This window comes from Triturus cristatus, chromosome 8 (genome assembly GCF_964204655.1).
Source record: "Triturus cristatus chromosome 8, aTriCri1.1, whole genome shotgun sequence".
Classification (NCBI taxonomy): Eukaryota; Metazoa; Chordata; class Amphibia; order Caudata; family Salamandridae; genus Triturus; species Triturus cristatus.
Window position 1 is genome coordinate 54018492 of NC_140591.1, and position 14562 is coordinate 54033053.

Sequence of the window (14562 nt, forward strand, 5' to 3'; positions counted from 1 at the left end):
TGTCAGTAGTCAGATGATATAGCTTGTACACCCTGGCCATATAGGTCTGTGTTTCAGAGTATAAGTCAATTCAGAGTTTAGAAAAAAAATTCTACCTACCTTTTCCCCTAAAAAGATTATTCACACATCAGACCAAGTTACCTGCTGAATGATACTGGACACTTTAACACATAACTATAAACGAAAATAGAATGACCAGGTTCTGTATGTATCGTCTACAATTATTAATAATACATCAGGAGGCCACAGGCACTTGTTGGCTGAAATATCTCAGTTGGGAGATCGTTAGACTGAAGAGCTTAAGGTACCTGATTCAATCCTGACTTTCAGCACAGTGCGAGGGGATCCTACATTCTTGCAAAATATTTCTTGAAATCAGCTCTAGTTTTTTTTTCTTTATTTCTCAAAATATTTTATCAACTGATCAACAACATGATAACTTCAACAAAAAGTTGTCTTTCTGTCCTCCTTCTAAACTTGCTTCCACCTCTCTTGCCATCAGCTTTGATGACGAATTTATCCCATTTTATACTTTTTTCAAAGTAAACTCTTGTCTGCATCAGCTTTCACTTCTCCTTGAACAAAGTTGTCAGTATTGAGATGACATAGCTTACCTACTCAGGCGACATACGTCTGTGTAATACAGTGCTGGTCCACTCAGAGTTTTAAAAGAAAAACGACCTAACATTTATCCCAAAAACGCTACTCACCCATTTCACCAGTTAGCTGCTGAACAATGCAGGACACATTAAAACACAGCTCTAACCTCAGATTGAAAATCCAGGTTCTGCATCTCTGTTCTGGGATTGTTCAAAAAAAGAGGCTGAATACTATAGCTGCTGGCAGGCCGAAATAGCTCAGTTGGGAGAGTGTTAGACTGAAGATCTAAAGGTCCCTGGTTCGATCCCGGGTTTCGGCACATTTTGAACTTCTGCTTTGCATGCCACAAAGACTATTTTGAGTCAACTCATATTGACTTTGTTTATAATGATCAAAACCTTTTATCAAGATAATCGACAATACAATTAATTCAACATATTATTTACTTTCTGTCTTTCTTTCAAACTTGCTTCCACCTCTCTTGTATTCAACTTTGCCTCCTTTATTTCCCAATTCTTCCTTTAATTGAAAGTAAAGCTTTGCCTGCATCAGCCTCCAGTTCCCCTTATACAAAACTGTTAGTAGTCAGATGACCTAGCTTGCCGACCCTCGCCATATAGGTCTGTGTTTCTGAGTATAAGTCCATTCATAGTTTACAAACATCATCTAACTAACTTGGCTCCTAAAAAGGAAATTCACCCATCAGACCAATTTAGCTACTGAATAATACTGGACAATTTAACACATAACTGCACATGCAGATAGAGTGACCAGGTTCTGCATTTTTCTTTAACAATTATAAAAAATACAACAGAAAGCCAAAATTGCCAGCTGGATGAAATAGCTCAGTTGGGAGAGCAGTAGACTGAAGATCTAAAGGTCCCTGGTTCAATCCCGGGTTTAGGCATTTTGAACTTCTGCTTTGCATGCCACAAATGCTATTTGGAGTCAACTCATATTGACGTTGTTTATAATGATCAAAACCTTTTATCAAGCTGATCGATAAGACAACCATTTCAACACATTTTTTACATTCTGTCTTTCTGTCAAACTTGCTTCCACCTCTCTTGTATTCAACTTTACCTGCTTTATTTGCCAATTCTTCCTTTAATTGAAAGTAAAGCTTTGCCTGCATCAGCCTCGAGTTCCCCTTATACAAAACTGTTAGTAGTCAGATGACCTAGTTTGCCTACCCTCGCCATATAGGTCTGTGTGTCTGAGTATAAGTCCATTCATAGTTTACAAACATCTTCTAACTAACTTGGCTCCTAAAAAGGAAATTCACCCATCAGACCAATTTAGCTGCTTAATAATATTGGACAATTTAACACATAACTGCACGTGCAGATAGAATGACCAGGGTCTGCATTTATCTTTAACAATTATCAAAAATACAACAGAAAGCCAAAATGGCCAGCTGGATGAAATAGCTCAGTTGGGAGAGTGTTAGATTGAAAATCTAAAAGTCCCTTGTTCAATGCTGGGTTTCGGAAAAGTCTGAGAGGTTTCTTGCTTCTCACAAAATATTTCTTGGTATCAGCTCAAGTTTTTCTTTCTTTATTTATCAAAATATTTGATCAACTGATTGACAACATGATCAATTCAACATAGAATTGTCTTTCTGTCCTCCTTCTAAATTTGCTTCCACCTCTCTTGCATTCAGCTTCGACTACAAATGTTTCCTATTTCATGCTTTTTTGTAAAGTAAACTCTTGTCTGCATCAGCTTCCACTTCTCCTTGAACACAGATTTCAGTATTCAGATGACATAGCTTACCTACTCAGGCCAAATACCTCTGTGTAATATGGTGCTAGTCCATTCAGAGTAAAAAAAAAAGCTACCTAACCTGGATCCGAAAAATGCTATTTACCTATTGCACCTGTTAACTGATGAATGATACAGGACATCTTAAAACATAGCTCTAGCATGAGGATGAGCATCTATTTTCTTGGGAAGTTTAAAAGAAAGGATGAAGACCCAAACTACCAGCAGGCCGAAATAGCTCAGTTGGGAGAGCGTTAGACTGAAGATCTAAAGGTCCCTGGTTCAATCCCGGGTTTCGGCACAATTTCAACTTCTGCTTTTCATGTCACAAAAGCTGTTTGGAGTTAAATCAACGCTCTTCTTTATCAAAATCTTTTATCAATCTGATCAACAACACAATCAATTCAACATATTATTTACTTTCTGTCTTCCTTTCAAACTTGCTTCCACCTCTCTTGTATTCAACTATGCCTCATTTATTTGCAACTTCTTGCTTTATTTTAAAGTAAAGCTTTGCCTGCATCAGCCTCCAATTCCCCTTATACAAAACTGTCAGTAGTCAGATGACATAGCTTGTACACCCTGGCCATATAGGTCTGTGTTTCAGAGTATAAGTCAATTCAGAGTTTAGAAAAAAATAATTCTACCTACCTTGTCCCCTAAAAAGGATATTCACTCATCAGACCAAGTTACCTGCTGAATGATACTGGACACTTTAACACATAACTATAAACAAAAATAGAATGACCAGGTTCTGTATGTATCGTCTACAATTATTAATAATACATCAGGAGGCCACAGGGACTTGTTGGCTGAAATATCTCAGTTGGGAGATCGTTAGACTGAAGAGCTTAAGGTACCTGATTCAATCCTGACTTTCAGCACAGTGCGAGGGGATCCTACATTCTTGCAAAATATTTCTTGAAATCAGCTCTAGTTTTTTTTTCTTTATTTCTCAAAATATTTTATCAACTGATCAACAACATGATAACTTCAACAAAAAGTTGTCTTTCTGTCCTCCTTCTAAACTTGCTTCCACCTCTCTTGCCATCAACTTTGATGACGAATTTATCCCATTTTATACTTTTTTCAAAGTAAACTCTTGTCTGCATCAGCTTTCACTTCTCCTTGAACAAAGTTGTCAGTATTGAGATGATATAGCTTACCTACTCAGGCGACATACGTCTGTGTAATACAGTGCTGGTCCACTCAGAGTTTTAAAAGAATAACGACCTAACATTTATCCCAAAAACGCTACTCACCCATTTCACCAGTTAGCTGCTGAACAATGCAGGACACATTAAAACACAGCTCTAACCTCAGATTGAAAATCCAGGTTCTGCATCTCTGTTCTGGGATTGTTCAAAAAAAGAGGCTGAATACTATAGCTTCTGGCAGGCCGAAATATCTCAGTTGGGAGAGTGTTAGACTGAAGATCTAAAGGTCCCTGGTTCAATCCCGGGTTTAGGCACATTTTGAACTTCTGCTTTGCATGCCACAAATGCTATTTGGAGTCAACTCATATTGACGTTGTTTATAATGATCAAAACCTTTTATCAAGCTGATCGATAAGACAACCATTTCAACATATTTTTTACATTCTGTCTTTCTGTCAAACTTGCTTCCACCTCTCTTGTATTCAACTTTACCTGCTTTATTTGCCAATTCTTCCTTTAATTGAAAGTAAAGCTTTGCCTACATCAGCCTCGAGTTCCCCTTATACAAAACTGTTAGTAGTCAGATGACCTAGTTTGCCTACCCTCGCCATATAGGTCTGTGTGTCTGAGTATAAGTCCATTCATAGTTTACAAACATCTTCTAACTAACTTGGCTCCTAAAAAGGAAATTCACCCATCAGACCAATTTAGCTGCTGAATAATATTGGACAATTTAACACATAACTGCACATGCAGATAGAATGACCAGGGTCTGCATTTATCTTTAACAATTATCAAAAATACAACAGAAAGCCAAAATGGCCAGCTGGATGAAATAGCTGAGTTGGGAGAGTGTTAGATTGAAAATCTAAAAGTCCCTTGTTCAATGCTGGGTTTCGGAAAAGTCTGAGAGGTTTCTTGCTTCTCACAAAATATTTCTTGGTATCAGCTCAAGTTTTTCTTTCTTTATTTATCAAAATATTTGATCAACTGATCGACAACAGGATCAATTCAACATAGAATTGTCTTTCTGTCCTCCTTCTAAATTTGCTTCCACCTCTCTTGCATTCAGCTTCGACTACAAATGTTTCCTATTTCATGCTTTTTTGTAAAGTAAACTCTTGTCTGCATCAGCTTCCACTTCTCCTTGAACACAGATTTCAGTATTCAGATGACATAGCTTACCTACTCAGGCCAAATACCTCTGTGTAATATGGTGCTAGTCCATTCAGAGTAAAAAAAAAAGCTACCTAACCTGGATCCGAAAAATGCTATTTACCTATTGCACCTGTTAACTGATGAATGATACAGGACATCTTAAAACATAGCTCTAGCATGAGGATGAGCATCTATTTTCTTGGGAAGTTTAAAAGAAAGGATGAAGACCCAAACTACCAGCAGGCCGAAATAGCTCAGTTGGGAGAGCGTTAGACTGAAGATCTAAAGGTCCCTGGTTCAATCCCGGGTTTCGGCACAATTTCAACTTCTGCTTTTCATGTCACAAAAGCTGTTTGGAGTTAAATCAACGCTCTTCTTTATCAAAACCTTTTATCAATCTGATCAACAACACAATCAATTCAACATATTATTTACTTTCTGTCTTCCTTTCAAACTTGCTTCCACCTCTCTTGTATTCAACTATGCCTCATTTATTTGCAACTTCTTGCTTTATTTTAAAGTAAAGCTTTGCCTGCATCAGCCTCCAATTCCCCTTATACAAAACTGTCAGTAGTCAGATGACATAGCTTGTACACCCTGGCCATATAGGTCTGTGTTTCAGAGTATAAGTCAATTCAGAGTTTAGAAAAAAAAATTCTACCTACATTGTCCCCTAAAAAGGATATTCACTCATCAGACCAAGTTACCTGCTGAATGATACTGGACACTTTAACACATAACTATAAACGAAAATAGAATGACCAGGTTCTGTATGTATCGTCTACAATTATTAATAATACATCAGGAGGCCACAGGGACTTGTTGGCTGAAATATCTCAGTTGGGAGATCGTTAGACTGAAGAGCTTAAGGTACCTGATTCAATCCTGACTTTCAGCACAGTGCGAGGGGATCCTACATTCTTGCAAAATATTTCTTGAAATCAGCTCTAGTTTTTTTTTCTTTATTTCTCAAAATATTTTATCAACTGATCAACAACATGATAACTTCAACAAAAAGTTGTCTTTCTGTCCTCCTTCTAAACTTGCTTCCACCTCTCTTGCCATCAGCTTTGATGACGAATTTATCCCATTTTATACTTTTTTCAAAGTAAACTCTTGTCTGCATCAGCTTTCACTTCTCCTTGAACAAAGTTGTCAGTATTGAGATGACATAGCTTACCTACTCAGGCGACATACGTCTGTGTAATACAGTTCTGGTCCACTCAGAGTTTTAAAAGAAAAACGACCTAACATTTATCCCAAAAACGCTACTCACCCATTTCACCAGTTAGCTGCTGAACAATGCAGGACACATTAAAACACAGCTCTAACCTCAGATTGAAAATCCAGGTTCTGCATCTCTGTTCTGGGATTGTTCAAAAAAAGAGGCTGAATACTATAGCTGCTGGCAGGCCGAAATAGCTCAGTTGGGAGAGTGTTAGACTGAAGATCTAAAGGTCCCTGGTTCGATCCCGGGTTTCGGCACATTTTGAACTTCTGCTTTGCATGCCACAAAGACTATTTTGAGTCAACTCATATTGACTTTGTTTATAATGATCAAAACCTTTTATCAAGATAATCGACAATACAATTAATTCAACATATTATTTACTTTCTGTCTTTCTTTCAAACTTGCTTCCACCTCTCTTGTATTCAACTTTGCCTCCTTTATTTCCCAATTCTTCCTTTAATTGAAAGTAAAGCTTTGCCTGCATCAGCCTCCAGTTCCCCTTATACAAAACTGTTAGTAGTCAGATGACCTAGCTTGCCGACCCTCGCCATATAGGTCTGTGTTTCTGAGTATAAGTCCATTCATAGTTTACAAACATCATCTAACTAACTTGGCTCCTAAAAAGGAAATTCACCCATCAGACCAATTTAGCTACTGAATAATACTGGACAATTTAACACATAACTGCACATGCAGATAGAGTGACCAGGTTCTGCATTTTTCTTTAACAATTATAAAAAATACAACAGAAAGCCAAAATTGCCAGCTGGATGAAATAGCTCAGTTGGGAGAGCAGTAGACTGAAGATCTAAAGGTCCCTGGTTCAATCCCGGGTTTAGGCACATTTTGAACTTCTGCTTTGCATGCCACAAATGCTATTTGGAGTCAACTCATATTGACGTTGTTTATAATGATCAAAACCTTTTATCAAGCTGATCGATAAGACAACCATTTCAACACATTTTTTACATTCTGTCTTTCTGTCAAACTTGCTTCCACCTCTCTTGTATTCAACTTTACCTGCTTTATTTGCCAATTCTTCCTTTAATTGAAAGTAAAGCTTTGCCTGCATCAGCCTCGAGTTCCCCTTATACAAAACTGTTAGTAGTCAGATGACCTAGTTTGCCTACCCTCGCCATATAGGTCTGTGTGTCTGAGTATAAGTCCATTCATAGTTTACAAACATCTTCTAACTAACTTGGCTCCTAAAAAGGAAATTCACCCATCAGACCAATTTAGCTGCTTAATAATATTGGACAATTTAACACATAACTGCACGTGCAGATAGAATGACCAGGGTCTGCATTTATCTTTAACAATTATCAAAAATACAACAGAAAGCCAAAATGGCCAGCTGGATGAAATAGCTCAGTTGGGAGAGTGTTAGATTGAAAATCTAAAAGTCCCTTGTTCAATGCTGGGTTTCGGAAAAGTCTGAGAGGTTTCTTGCTTCTCACAAAATATTTCTTGGTATCAGCTCAAGTTTTTCTTTCTTTATTTATCAAAATATTTGATCAACTGATTGACAACATGATCAATTCAACATAGAATTGTCTTTCTGTCCTCCTTCTAAATTTGCTTCCACCTCTCTTGCATTCAGCTTCGACTACAAATGTTTCCTATTTCATGCTTTTTTGTAAAGTAAACTCTTGTCTGCATCAGCTTCCACTTCTCCTTGAACACAGATTTCAGTATTCAGATGACATAGCTTACCTACTCAGGCCAAATACCTCTGTGTAATATGGTGCTAGTCCATTCAGAGTAAAAAAAAAGCTACCTAACCTGGATCCGAAAAATGCTATTTACCTATTGCACCCGTTAACTGATGAATGATACAGGACATCTTAAAACATAGCTCTAGCATGAGGATGAGCATCTATTTTCTTGGGAAGTTTAAAAGAAAGGATGAAGACCCAAACTACCAGCAGGCTGAAATAGCTCAGTTGGGAGAGCGTTAGCGTGAAGATCTAAAGGTCCCTGGTTCAATCCCGGGTTTTGGCACAATTTCAACTTCTGCTTTTCATGTCTCAAAAGCTGTTTGGAGTTAAATCAACGCTCTTCTTTATCAAAACCTTTTATCAATCTGATCAACAACACAATCAATTCAACATATTATTTACTTTCTGTCTTCCTTTCAAACTTGCTTCCACCTCTCTTGTATTCAACTATGCCTCATTTATTTGCAACTTCTTGCTTTATTTTAAAGTAAAGCTTTGCCTGCATCAGCCTCCAATTCCCCTTATACAAAACTGTCAGTAGTCAGATGACATAGCTTGTACACCCTGGCCATATAGGTCTGTGTTTCAGAGTATAAGTCAATTCAGAGTTTAGAAAAAAAAATTCTACCTACATTGTCCCCTAAAAAGGATATTCACTCATCAGACCAATTTAGCTGCTGAATAATATTGGACAATTTAACACATAACTGCACATGCAGATAGAATGACCAGGGTCTGCATTTATCTTTAACAATTATCAAAAATACAACAGAAAGCCAAAATGGCCAGCTGGATGAAATAGCTCAGTTGGGAGAGTGTTAGATTGAAAATCTAAAAGTCCCTTGTTCAATGCTGGGTTTCGGAAAAGTCTGAGAGGTTTCTTGCTTCTCACAAAATATTTCTTGGTATCAGCTCAAGTTTTTCTTTCTTTATTTATCAAAATATTTGATCAACTGATCGACAACATGATCAATTCAACATAGAATTGTCTTTCTGTCCTCCTTCTAAATTTGCTTCCACCTCTCTTGCATTCAGCTTCGACTACAAATGTTTCCTATTTCATGCTTTTTTGTAAAGTAAACTCTTGTCTGCATCAGCTTCCACTTCTCCTTGAACACAGATTTCAGTATTCAGATGACATAGCTTACCTACTCAGGCCAAATACCTCTGTGTAATATGGTGCTAGTCCATTCAGAGTAAAAAACAAAAGCTACCTAACCTGGATCCGAAAAATGCTATTTACCTATTGCACCCGTGTTCTGCTTGGGTTTTCGGATCACATAGAACCCGCTCATCAGAGCCTCACTAACCCAGCCAGAACGTTACCCCCTCCCTAGAGCCTATTTACAATAGGTAACCACATATATCTACCACCTAAGGACAGGGAATTCCTACTCATACATACCAAGACCTCTTACAATCGGCGGCCTCGCGATCCCATACGGATCCAGACCTCTCTACTCAGACGGCAGTCTCAGCACAAGTGGCGGCCTCGCGATCCCATACGAATCCAGACCTCTCTACCCAGACGGCAGTCTCAGCACAATCGGCGGCCTCGCGATCCCATACGAATCCAGACCTCTCTACCCAGACGGCAGTCTCAGCACAATCGGCGGCCTCGCGATCCCATACGAATCCAGACCTCTCTACCCAGACGGCAGTCTCAGCACAAGTGGCGGCCTCGCGATCCCATACGGATCCAGACCTCTCTGCCCATACGACAGTATCAGCACAATCGGCGGCCTCGCGATCCCATACGGATCCAGACCTCTCTACCCAGACGGCAGTCTCAGCACAAGTGGCGGCCTCGCGATCCCATACGAATCCAGACCTCTCTACCCAGACGGCAGTCTCAGCATAAGTGGCGGCCTCGCGATCCCATACGAATCCAGACCTCTCTGCCCATACGACAGTATCAGCACAATCGGCGGCCTCGCGATCCCATACGGATCCAGACCTCTCTACCCAGACGGCAGTCTCAGCACAAGTGGCGGCCTCGCGATCCCATACGGATCCAGACCTCTCTGCCCATACGACAGTATCAGCACAATCGGCGGCCTCGCGATCCCATACGGATCCAGACCTCTCTACCCAGACGGCAGTCTCAGCACAAGTGGCGGCCTCGCGATCCCATACGAATCCAGACCTCTCTACCCAGACGGCAGTCTCAGCATAAGTGGCGGCCTCGCGATCCCATACGAATCCAGACCTCTCTGCCCATACGGCAGTCTCAGCACAAGTTCATCCTATGATCACCATAACATACAGAAAGGGAATCAGTCTCACTATTCATCAGATCACACAAGGACTGCCAGTTCGAGCATGGTCTGTTCTCCGGTTCGAGGGGCTCCTCTCTCCCTTATTCAGTTACCACTTACCTGATCAGGGTTAACATCTGTTCATGTAGCCGCAGCTGACTAGAAAAATAGGCTACCCTCTCATACAAGAACACGCAGCATCTGTTGGTTCACTACAAACTGGGTACTTTATTACTCATTACATACGCAATCACATAACATTACAATATAATACATAACCTGCAAAGAAAAGTGAAAGATTAAGTTGTACACTTTAATAAGAAAGGGTCGACATCACCTTAGTAGTGTGTAGCCTGCACTCAGTGGCCATCTAGGTTCCCTTCTCGTCTGTGCCTCGGCTCGCCTGGAAGTCCACCCTTCTCCGAGTCACTGGGACCTCTTCCTTCTCGGCTACTCTCTCCTCTCTAGCTATTCTGCTAGGAGAGTATCTGTCTCTCGGTTTTTCTCCGCCTTCAAGATGGCGTCTGTCTTCCCTGGAATAAGTAGTAGCTTTACTGCTAACGGCTAGATGCCGCCTACGGACTGAACATGTAACTGCCTCAGACTTTCACTAATATAGAGGTGCGTTTCCTCATGGAAAATTCCGGCCCGTAACCTGCCGCCCACCAAATTCTTGTACCTCCCCGTACCAAGGACACTTTCCCAGCCGGCCGGCCTGATGTAGTGTCTTCGGCATGAAGAAAAATACAATCCTTCGATAAGGGCCGGCCTGAACCGGTTCTCTCCAAGCGAATAACACCTCATAACTAAAACATTACATTTGACCTAGAAGCATCCCAAGCTGCCGGAGCAGAAAGAAAGATGGAGTCTCTCCCGTTTGAGGCCTACCAGGCCTGAATTCAGCACGGCTCCATGAAATACCCTCACTGCAGGACAGGTTATCCCTAATACTAACGAATCTATCCCCTAGGCTATGTGTGCAAGCCCTGATCTATGGGGAAGAGCACAGGATCATATCGAAGTGCCTAGTAAATAGGCTCCATTCACTACTCTAACCCTTAGACTTAAATGGTAAGAGACTGAAGTCACATTCAATCACCTCTCAACACAAGAAGGCCGGGAAAATCGAGCAGAACAACCCGTTAACTGATGAATGATACAGGACATCTTAAAACATAGCTCTAGCATGAGGTTGAGCATCTATTTTCTTGGGAAGTTTAAAAGAAAGGATGAAGACCCAAACAACCAGCAGGCCAAAATAGCTCAGTTGGGAGAGCGTTAGACTGAAGATCTAAAGGTCCCTGGTTCAATCCCGGGTTTCGGCACAATTTCAACTTCTGCTTTTCATGTCACAAAAGCTGTTTGGAGTTAAATCAACGCTCTTCTTTATCAAAACCTTTTATCAATCTGATCAACAACACAATCAATTCAACATATTATTTACTTTCTGTCTTCCTTTCAAACTTGCTTCCACCTCTCTTGTATTCAACTATGCCTCATTTATTTGCAACTTCTTGCTTTATTTTAAAGTAAAGCTTTGCCTGCATCAGCCTCCAATTCCCCTTATACAAAACTGTCAGTAGTCAGATGACATAGCTTGTACACCCTGGCCATATAGGTCTGTGTTTCAGAGTATAAGTCAATTCAGAGTTTAGAAAAAAAAATTCGACCTACCTTGTCCCCTAAAAAGGATATTCACTCATCAGACCAAGTTACCTGCTGAATGATACTGGACACTTTAACACATAACTATAAACGAAAATAGAATGACCAGGTTCTGTATGTATCGTCTACAATTATTAATAATACATCAGGAGGCCACAGGGACTTGTTGGCTGAAATATCTCAGTTGGGAGATCGTTAGACTGAAGAGCTTAAGGTACCTGATTCAATCCTGACTTTCAGCACAGTGCGAGGGGATCCTACATTCTTGCAAAATATTTCTTGAAATGAGCTCTAGTTTTTTTTTCTTTATTTCTCAAAATATTTTATCAACTGATCAACAACATGATAACTTCAACAAAAAGTTGTCTTTCTGTCCTCCTTCTAAACTTGCTTCCACCTCTCTTGCCATCAACTTTGATGACGAATTTATCCCTTTTTATACTTTTTTCAAAGTAAACTCTTGTCTGCATCAGCTTTCACTTCTCCTTGAACAAAGTTGTCAGTATTGAGATGACATAGCTTACCTACTCAGGCGACATACGTCTGTGTAATACAGTGCTGGTCCACTCAGAGTTTTAAAAGAAAAACGACCTAACATTTATCCCAAAAACGCTACTCACCCATTTCACCAGTTAGCTGCTGAACAATGCAGGACACATTAAAACACAGCTCTAACCTCAGATTGAAAATCCAGGTTCTGCATCTCTGTTCTGGGATTGTTCAAAAAAAGAGGCTGAATACTATTGCTGCTGGCAGGCCGAAATAGCTCAGTTGGGAGAGTGTTAGACTGAAGATCTAAAGGTCCCTGGTTCGATCCCGGGTTTCGGCACATTTTGAACTTCTGCTTTGCATGCCACAAAGACTATTTTGAGCCAACTCATATTGACATTGTTTATCATGATCAAAACCTTTTATCAAGATAATCGACAATACAATTAATTCAACATATTATTTACTTTCTGTCTTTCTTTCAAACTTGCTTCCACCTCTCTTGTATTCAACTTTGCCTCCTTTATTTCCCAATTCTTCCTTTAATTGAAAGTAAAGCTTTGCCTGCATCAGCCTCCAGTTCCCCTTATACAAAACTGTTAGTAGTCAGATGACCTAGCTTGCCGACCCTCGCCATATAGGTCTGTGTTTCTGAGTATAAGTCCATTCATAGTTTACAAACATCATCTAACTAACTTGGCTCCTAAAAAGGAAATTCACCCATCAGACCAATTTAGCTACTGAATAATACTGGACAATTTAACACATAACTGCACATGCAGATAGAGTGACCAGGTTCTGCATTTATCTTTAACAATTATAAAAAATACAACAGAAAGCCGAAATTGCCAGCTGGATGAAATAGCTCAGTTGGGAGAGCAGTAGACTGAAGATCTAAAGGTCCCTGGTTCAATCCCGGGTTTAGGCACATTTTGAACTTCTGCTTTGCATGCCACAAATGCTATTTGGAGTCAACTCATATTGACGTTGTTTATAATGATCAAAACCTTTTATCAAGCTGATCGATAAGACAACCATTTCAACATATTTTTTACATTCTGTCTTTCTGTCAAACTTGCTTCCACCTCTCTTGTATTCAACTTTACCTGCTTTATTTGCCAATTCTTCCTTTAATTGAAAGTAAAGCTTTGCCTGCATCAGCCTCGAGTTCCCCTTATACAAAACTGTTAGTAGTCAGATGACCTAGTTTGCCTACCCTCGCCATATAGGTCTGTGTGTCTGAGTATAAGTCCATTCATAGTTTACAAACATCTTCTAACTAACTTGGCTCCTAAAAAGGAAATTCACCCATCAGACCAATTTAGCTGCTGAATAATATTGGACAATTTAACACATAACTGCACATGCAGATAGAATGACCAGGGTCTGCATTTATCTTTAACAATTATCAAAAATACAACAGAAAGCCAAAATGGCCAGCTGGATGAAATAGCTGAGTTGGGAGAGTGTTAGATTGAAAATCTAAAAGTCCCTTGTTCAATGCTGGGTTTCGGAAAAGTCTGAGAGGTTTCTTGCTTCTCACAAAATATTTCTTGGTATCAGCTCAAGTTTTTCTTTCTTTATTTATCAAAATATTTGATCAACTGATCGACAACAGGATCAATTCAACATAGTCTTTCTGTCCTCCTTCTAAATTTGCTTCCACCTCTCTTGCATTCAGCTTCGACTACAAATGTTTCCTATTTCATGCTTTTTTGTAAAGTAAACTCTTGTCTGCATCAGCTTCCACTTCTCCTTGAACACAGATTTCAGTATTCAGATGACATAGCTTACCTACTCAGGCCAAATACCTCTGTGTAATATGGTGCTAGTCCATTCAGAGTAAAAAAAAAAGCTACCTAACCTGGATCCGAAAAATGCTATTTACCTATTGCACCCGTTAACTGATGAATGATACAGGACATCTTAAAACATAGCTCTAGCATGAGGATGAGCATCTATTTTCTTGGGAAGTTTAAAAGAAAGGATGAAGACCCAAACTACCAGCAGGCTGAAATAGCTCAGTTGGGAGAGCGTTAGAGTGAAGATCTAAAGGTCCCTGGTTCCATCCCGGGTTTCGGCACAATTTCAACTTCTGCTTTTCATGTCACAAAAGCTGTTTGGAGTTAAATCAACGCTCTTCTTTATCAAAACCTTTCATCAATCTGATCAACAACACAATCAATTCAACATATTATTTACTTTCTGTCTTCCTTTCAAACTTGCTTCCACCTCTCTTGTATTCAACTATGCCTCATTTATTTGAAACTTCTTGCTTTATTTTAAAGTAAAGCTTTGCCTGCATCAGCCTCCAATTCCCCTTATACAAAACTGTCAGTAGTCAGATGACATAGCTTGTACACCCTGGCCATATAGGTCTGTGTTTCAGAGTATAAGTCAATTCAGAGTTTAGAAAAAAAATTCTACCTACCTTTTCCCCTAAAAAGATTATTCACACATCAGACCAAGTTACCTGCTGAATGATACTGGACACTTTAACACATAACTATAAACGAAAATAG

The 14562-nt window shown here is 39.6% G+C and overlaps 6 non-coding genes across 6 annotated transcripts; all 6 read left to right on the plus strand.

The window, feature by feature from the left end:
* Nucleotides 1-846: 846 nt before the first annotated feature.
* Nucleotides 847-919, plus strand: TRNAF-GAA (transfer RNA phenylalanine (anticodon GAA)). The gene has a single exon. It is a non-coding gene; the product is annotated as a tRNA-Phe (tRNA).
* Nucleotides 920-2592: 1673 nt separating this feature from the next.
* On the plus strand, nt 2593-2665 carry TRNAF-GAA (transfer RNA phenylalanine (anticodon GAA)). Its single transcript has one exon. It is a non-coding gene; the product is annotated as a tRNA-Phe (tRNA).
* A 2257-nt stretch (nt 2666-4922) lies between these two features.
* TRNAF-GAA (transfer RNA phenylalanine (anticodon GAA)) lies at nt 4923-4995 on the plus strand. The gene has a single exon. It is a non-coding gene; the product is annotated as a tRNA-Phe (tRNA).
* Nucleotides 4996-6091: 1096 nt separating this feature from the next.
* Nucleotides 6092-6164, plus strand: TRNAF-GAA (transfer RNA phenylalanine (anticodon GAA)). Its single transcript has one exon. It is a non-coding gene; the product is annotated as a tRNA-Phe (tRNA).
* Nucleotides 6165-11138: 4974 nt separating this feature from the next.
* Nucleotides 11139-11211, plus strand: TRNAF-GAA (transfer RNA phenylalanine (anticodon GAA)). Its single transcript has one exon. It is a non-coding gene; the product is annotated as a tRNA-Phe (tRNA).
* Nucleotides 11212-12307: 1096 nt separating this feature from the next.
* TRNAF-GAA (transfer RNA phenylalanine (anticodon GAA)) lies at nt 12308-12380 on the plus strand. Its single transcript has one exon. It is a non-coding gene; the product is annotated as a tRNA-Phe (tRNA).
* The last annotated feature ends 2182 nt before the right edge of the window (nt 12381-14562 follow it).